General features: G+C 40.2%; 1 pseudogene; it reads left to right on the top strand.

Annotated features, from left to right (window-relative positions):
• The first annotated feature begins 242 nt into the window (after positions 1 to 242).
• The window catches only part of LOC135532565 (C-1-tetrahydrofolate synthase, cytoplasmic-like), a 31623-nt pseudogene continuing 23715 nt past the window's right edge, over positions 243 to 8150 (top strand).

The raw sequence follows: 8150 nt of genomic DNA, 5'->3' as shown, positions 1-8150 counted from the left end.
TATTAACTTAAGGGGGCTGAATAATTTTGCACGCCCAATTTTTCAGTTTTTGATTTGTTAAAAAAGTTTGAAATATCCAATAAATGTTCCACTTCTTGATTGTGTCCCACTTGTTGTTGATTCTTCACAAAAAATACAGTTTTATATCTTTATGTTTGAAGCCTGAAATGTGGCAAAAGGTCGCAAAGTTCAAGGGGGCCGAATACTTTCGCAAGGCACTGTAATTTTGGTTCCCGCCCCTGGTTAAAACATATTTTATAAGATGTAAAGATGTAACCTATAACAATAAGACTGAGAGCTAAAAGGTCCAAATATACGTGAATGTATGACATTTGAACCCTTTTCCAGGTGGGAAGGGCAGACATATTGGTGGTGGGTGCAGGCAAGGCGGAGATGGTGAAAGGCGAGTGGTTGAAGGAGGGTGCTGTGGTTATCGACTGTGGCATCAACCACATCCCAGGTATGTTTAACAACCGTTTTCTCAGTCACAACCCAACAGTCTTGAATAGCATCCAGTGTCCATACCGGTCATTGGTGATGAAGAACTGTTTTCTCAGTCACAACCCAACAGTCTTGAATAGCATCCAGTGTCCATACCGGTCATTGGTGATGAAGAACCGTTTTCTCAGTCACAACCCAACAGTCTTGAATAGCATCCAGTGTCCATACCGGTCATTGGTGATGAAGAACCGTTTTCTCAGTCACAACCCAACAGTCTTGAATAGCATCCAGTGTCCATACCGGTCATTGGTGATGAAGAACCGTTTTCTCAGTCACAACCCAACAGTCTTGAATAGCATCCAGTGTCCATACCGGTCATTGGTGATGAAGAACCGTTTTCTCAGTCACAACCCGGCAGTTTTGATTAGCATCCAGTGTCCATACCGGTCATTGGTGATGAAGAACCGTTTTCTCAGTCACAACCCAACAGTCTTGATTAGCATCCAGTGTCCATACCGGTCATTGGTGATGAAGAATCGTTTTCTCAGTCACAACCCAACAGTCTTGAATAGCATCCAGTGTCCATACCGGTCATTGGTGATGAAGAACCGTTTTCTCAGTCACAACCCAACAGTCTTGAATAGCATCCAGTGTCCATACCGGTCATTGGTGATGAAGAACCGTTTTCTCAGTCACAACCCAACAGTCTTGAATAGCATCCAGTGTCCATACCGGTCATTGGTGATGAAGAACCGTTTTCTCAGTCACAACCCAGCAGTCTTGAATAGCATCCAGTGTCCATACCGGTCATTGGTGATGAAGAACCGTTTTCTCAGTCACAACCCAACAGTCTTGAATAGCATCCAGTGTCCATACCGGTCATTGGTGATGAAGGACCGTTTTCTCAGTCACAACCCAACAGTCTTGAATAGCATCCAGTGTCCATACCGGTCATTGGTGATGAAGAACCGTTTTCTCAGTCACAACCCAACAGTCTTGAATAGCATCCAGTGTCCATACCGGTCATTGGTGATGAAGAACCGTTTTCTCAGTCACAACCCAACAGTCTTGAATAACATCCAGTGTCCATACCGGTCATTGGTGATGAAGAACCGTTTTCTCAGTCACAACCCAACAGTCTTGAATAGCATCCAGTGTCCATACCGGTCATTGGTGATGAAGAACCGTTTTCTCAGTCACAACCCAGCAGTCTTGAATAGCATCCAGTGTCCATACCGGTCATTGGTGATGAAGAACCGTTTTCTCAGTCACAACCCAACAGTCTTGAATAGCATCCAGTGTCCATACCGGTCATTGGTGATGAAGAACCGTTTTCTCAGTCACAACCCAACAGTCTTGAATAGTGTCCATACCGGTCATTGGTGATGAAGAACCGTTTTCTCAGTCACAACCCAACAGTCTTGAATAGCATCCAGTGTCCATACCGGTCATTGGTGACGAAGAACCGTTTTCTCAGTCACAACCCAACAGTCTTGAATAGCATCCAGTGTCCATACCGGTCATTGGTGACGAAGAACCGTTTTCTCAGTCACAACCCAGCAGTCTTGAATAGCATCTAGTGTTCATACCGGTCATTGGTGACGAAGAACCGTTTTCTCAGTCACAACCCAACAGTCTTGAATAGCATCCAGTGTCCATACCGGTCATTGGTGATGAAGAACCGTTTTCTCAGTCACAACCCAACAGTCTTGAATAGCATCCAGTGTCCATACCGGTCATTGGTGATGAAGAACCGTTTTCTCAGTCACAACCCAACAGTCTTGAATATTGTCCATACCGGTCTGAACAGGAGAGGAGGAGAGGCATTTAATACTTTCAGAAGGAAGCAGATGTCTCCTTTTAAATTCCTCCTTGTCTGGTGCTAGTCTGTTTCTGCTTTAGTCAACTTTTCATTAATGCAACAATGTGGTGATGTTGAATGTAGAAAGTCCAGTAGCCAGGCTACTGCTTGGGTTCTCAGTGACCCTCAACTTCAGCCTTTGAACTTTGACCCCGACCATTGGACCCCCACAGATGACAGCAAAGCCAACGGGATGCGAGTGGTGGGGGATGTGCATTACCCCTCTGCCAAGGAGAAGGCTGGGTTTATTACCCCTGTGCCCGGGGGAGTGGGACCAATGACCGTTGCTATGCTCATGGAGGTAGGCTGTCATAAATTCAATTATATTACTTTTGGGTGTTTTTGGGGCTAAAAAGTGCATTCAATTTACTTTCCCACATGAACGTCAAACAGACTTATTTTGGCTTTTTGCATTTGTGTAGATATAAGTTTTGTTTCAAAATAATTTATCTGAAACAAATTATGGCTATATTATAATGCACAGACACTCATTTTGAGCTAAGGGGACAATGGACCTTTCTGATTAAATTGTTTTAGTTTCCTCTCTAAGATAAAGATACTAAATCAATACAAAATAATAGATAGGACTTTTTCATGTTCGTAAATGTTCTTGCCAGTCTATGTTATAGGCCTTACCACATAAATATCTTGGATTTGACCCTGCCATGGCTGCTTGTAGATATTATTTTTTGTCATGTTGGCAACAACACAGAAGTAAATCTATTATTGGTTAATGTAATTAAAATGTAGGCCCTAGTTATGCACTTACTGGCGACATCCCAAATGGCACCCTATTCCCTACATGGGACACTACTTTTGAAAAGATACCTATGGGACCTGGTCAAAAGTAGTGCTCAAAATAGTGAATAAGGTGCCATTTAGAACACATCGCTGTCTTTCTCCATTGCTTTTGAGGGAGTATTTTCTTCCTTGTTTTCTCATTTAGTTGTAATGGTTGTATCAGGATCGCAACGCTATAATGTTCAATGTTCACCTATGGTTACAAAAAATGCCCTTTTTTCTCTGTGTAGTTTTAAATGAGGATGTTTATCTTTTGGGGATTTTTTTTTCTTAATCTTAAGGATCGGCGTCCTGTCAACGGGACAGTTGTAAATCATGCAGCGTGTTATGTCAAGATCACAGATTTTAGATAAACAACAAATTTCGGTAAATGTAAGTCTCTTATATCGGCTGAAAGCTTAAATTCTTGTTAATATAACTGCACTGTCCACTTTACAGTAGCTATTACGGCGAAAGAATGCCATGCTGTTGTTTGAGGAGAGCGCCTAACAACAAAACAGCTTTTTCATCGTGATAGGTGTGATAGCTGAAATGTGTAATTACATTCTGAAATCTTTCTCTGATGTATCATCCAAAGTGTCCCAGAGATAACATGAAGTGGTCTTTTGTTTGATCAAATCCTTTTTCATATCCTAAAAAGGTCCATATAGCATGCACGATCAATTTTGTATTTCCACTTGTTCATTTTGCAAAGAAAGGAATCTGTGAAAATCTCACCCTAAACGTTGTTTCAGTAAGTCAAATCACTTTCGAATCTATTCCTCAGAAATCCTAGAAGCTAACAAGACTTCACTATTTCATTAGGGGTGTCGTATATCCTATAGGACACCATATTTGGTCAGAGAGCGACGTCTTCATGGTACAACAATGACGCGGGCGGTCACCACTTGAATGACCGTATCTTTGTCAAATAAGCACCAATCGGGATCAAACAAAGCTAGCTAGATAGCCAATGAGCTGGGCTTTACGGGAGTATAATGTATATGGGAAACCATGTATATATCATAAAATGAAGTTTCCAACCTTGTACGACAGCATGCCTTTTCATTTGGGACAAAAATTATAAAGATATTCAGAGTTATGTAGTTATTATTAAAACTGGTTGTTTTGCAAATGTTGAACTTATTATATGGCTACTAATACTTGGAAAGCTAAATCAAAGTCCAAGTATACAGACTTGACGATATTCTTGCATAAAAATGGAATATGAATGTGAATGTCTCCTTTGCGATTTGCCCAAATGTACCTGGTGACTTCACACTAAAAGTCTCGAGGTTCAGTCATACTTGAAGTTATCCATCTGAAACGTTGCACATACACTGCTGCCATCTTGTGGACACTATTACAACCAGAGTGATGGCTATAACAGCGTGATGGCTATCTATTGCAAATGGTACCAAGAATATGCACATCCTTGCTTCAGGTCCTGAGCTACAGGCAGTTCGATTTGGGTATGTCATTTAGGCGAAAATTGAAAAAATGGGGGCTATCCCAGTTAAATAAAAACAACAACTGTTAACTATTTAATCTTGTGTTTTCTTCCTTTGTCATTTCTAGAACACTGTCCAGAGTGCAAAGAGCTTTCTCAAGACGTACCAGCCAGGAAAGTGGAACATTTCCTACGCCAAGCTAAAGCCACAGAAACCTCAACCCAGGTATAGACTTGATATCCTTGCTACATCTTCACACAATTTAGAGGACTTGCCTTTTACGCTTATCTCAAATGGATTTATGCTTCATATAGGTGACCCCGCGATAATCAGTAAATTAAATGAGAAATCAATCGATCAGTCAGCCATTTAGTCAGTCAGTCAGCCAGCCAATACAGCCAATACAGTTATATTTTAATATTGCTCCGACATTATCAATTTGACAATAAGTAAGGGTCATGTCCTAACAGTAGTGGCCATAAGGACACAACCACATTAGTAAAGAGAATGGGGAGAATTGGCATCACTGTAGGCCTACATCAGTATGATGTGATTTATGAGATCAAAGAAGCTCTCTACATGCTGTAGCTAGTGTGACCTTTTTCAGTGACGCCGCGATCGCACACTCCTTCACGCCAAAGACAATTGGCCGTCTGGCCCGGGAGGTTGGCCTCTTCTCAGAGGAGGTGGAGCCCTATGGGACGAACCGAGCCAAAGTTCGTCTGGAAGCCTTGAACCGCCTCAAGACACAGCCTAATGGGAAATACTTGGTGGTCACAGGGTAAGGGTAGTAAAACATGAAAGACTGGGCCCAATGGGACAGTATGCAAGGTCACATCACATACCGATATGCAGTATGTGTACCAATTAACATTGGCACGGAAAGTTCATTATGAGCCTGTATGGGATATGCCCTGGCGTCTGTGCCCGGAAATGGCAAATGTTTTATGGCAAATGGCACAGCATCGTATCTGTGCCAAGTCTTTTGCCTTCCTCCTTGCAGCATCACACCCACACCACTGGGTGAGGGAACGACAACCACCACCCTGGGGTTGGCACAGGCCCTAGGGGCACACCTTCATGTCAACAGTTTTGCCTGTGTGCGCCAACCCAATCGGGGCTCAAACTTTGGGGTCAAAGGTGAGTTTTTGTTTTACAAAACATACTGCTTGGTGTTTCTGTCTTTGACGTTTTTTGCCACTGGATTACCCAGTTGTTAATTTGTTTAACAAAATATTTCAATCCAACTAATTTATCTGACAAATCACAAGTCTTTAACTGACAAATCAAAATAATCACAAGAAAGCATACTCAGTTGTTGTTGTGTAGTCTCATACACATGCACAAATAAAAAGCACATTATTTATGCAAAACTTAACGTGACCACGTGTTTCTCAAGTTAAGTTTCAGCCCTCAAAGTGTACTCTGTATACCCCTTTTCATAAAGTTTTATTTATGGATTTGTAAATTGTTTGTAAAGATAGTTATACACACATGGTTAAACAATTATAAAACGGTACTTTGATCATAACTTCTATGTAGGTGGTGCTGTTGGAGGTGGTTATTGCCAAGTCATTCCTATGGAAGAGGTAAGCACTTTCTACTCCTCCTTCAGATACATCAATGTTCACATTTGAGTGCAGTCTTTTTAATCTGTTCTACCTCACTGATTCCAGGTCAGTCTCCACCTCACCAGTGACACACAAGCTGTCATGGCAGCCAGTAGCCTGGTGGTGGACACTGTCAATTCACGTGTGTTATGCGAGTCAACACAGTCAGATAAGGTCATAAAAAACATCATATTAGTCCCAATATTATTTGGTCTCTCTATTTCAAAACCTATTTCAATTGTTCTTTACTTTGTTTACTAGGAAAGTACGTGGCATGTGTGCTTTCTGTTATTTCCAAGCCAAAACTTGCAAAACTGCATTATTTAAAATTGTATGTAAAAGCCTCTTTACATTACTCACACTAAAAACAAAAGGGATTCATTATAGAATGTTTTACTTTATTATAAAATTGTCTTCAGAAAGTATTCACACCTCTTAACCTTTTACACCTTTTGATATGTTACAACGTGGGATTAAAATGTATTTAATTATAACTTTATTGTCAATGATCCACACACAATATGTCTTGTGAAAGTGGAAAAAATATATACAAATTAAAACAATTTCATGAAACATACATCTTGATTAGATAAGTATTCAACCCCCTGAGTCAATACATGTAAGAATCTCCTTTTGCAGCTATAACAGCTGTGAGTGTTTTGGGGTAAGTCTCTAAGACCTTCGCATACCTGGATTGTACAATATCTGCCCATTATTCTTCTCAAAATTCTTCAAGCTCTGTCAAATTGGTTGTGGATCATTGCCAGATAGCCATTTGTAAGCCAATTTACAGTACCAGTCAGAAGTTTTCGAAAACCTACTCATTCCAGGGTTTTTCTTTATTTTTTTACTCTTTTTGACATTGTAGAATAATAGTGAAGACATCAAAACTATGAAATAACACATATGGAATCATGTGGTAACCAAAAAAGTATTAAACAAATCAAAATATATTTTATATTTGAGATTCTTCAAAGTAGCCACCCTTTTTCTGTCACATTCGTAATAAGGACGGGACCCAGGCGCAGCTTGTGTTGAGTTCCACATCTTTATTTGAGTGAAACTTTCAAACAAAACAATAAACAAGCAACGAAACCTCAGTGGTGCTACAAGCACAAACACAAATAATATCCCACAAACACAGGTGGGAAAAATTGCTACCTAAATATGATCACCAATTAGAGGCAACTGGGAACCATACAAATCCCCAACATAGAGATATTGAACTAGAACATCTTGACCTACTACACCATAGAGAACCAAGGGCTCTCTATAGTCAGGGTATGACATTTCCTTGATGACAGCTTTGCACGGTCTTGGCATTCTTTCAATTTCTTTGCAAACATTTTTTGCAGCATTACTTTAGTGCCTTATTGCAAACAGGATGCATGTTTTGAAAAACTGTTGTTCTGTACAGGCTTCCTTACTTTCACTCTGTCCTTTAGGTTAGTATTGTGGAGTAACTATAATGTTGTTGAACAATCCTCAGATTACTCCTCTCACAGCCATTAAACTCTGTAACTGTTTTAAAGTCACCATTGGCCTCATGGTGAAATCCCTGAGAGGTTTCCTTCGTCTTTGGCAACTGAGTTAGGAATTGTATTGATACACCATCCAAAGTGTAATTGATAATGTCACCATACTCAAGATATTCAGTCTGCTCTTTTTTATTTTCACCCATCTACCAATAGGTGCCCTTTTTTGCAAGGCTTTGGAAAACCTTCCTGGTCTTTGTGGTGCAGAGATGAGTCGTATTTCAAATATCATGTTACCACTAATATTGCACACAGTGAGTCCATACATCTTATTATGTGACTTGTTAAGCACATTTGTACTCCTGTACTTCTTTAGGACATAACAAAGGGGTTAAATACTTATTGACTCAAGACATTTCAGTTTTAATGAATTATTCATTTGTACAAATTCAAAAAACTAAAATCCACTTTGACATATCAACGATGTTGCTCTTGCTGCGTGTGATTCCTTGATTCACCTCTACACAGACAA

Source organism: Oncorhynchus masou, unplaced genomic scaffold (genome assembly GCF_036934945.1).
Source record: "Oncorhynchus masou masou isolate Uvic2021 unplaced genomic scaffold, UVic_Omas_1.1 unplaced_scaffold_1908, whole genome shotgun sequence".
Taxonomy (NCBI): Eukaryota; Metazoa; Chordata; class Actinopteri; order Salmoniformes; family Salmonidae; genus Oncorhynchus; species Oncorhynchus masou.
Note: the sequence above shows the minus strand (reverse complement) of the source record. Positions and strands in the feature narration are given on the sequence as shown.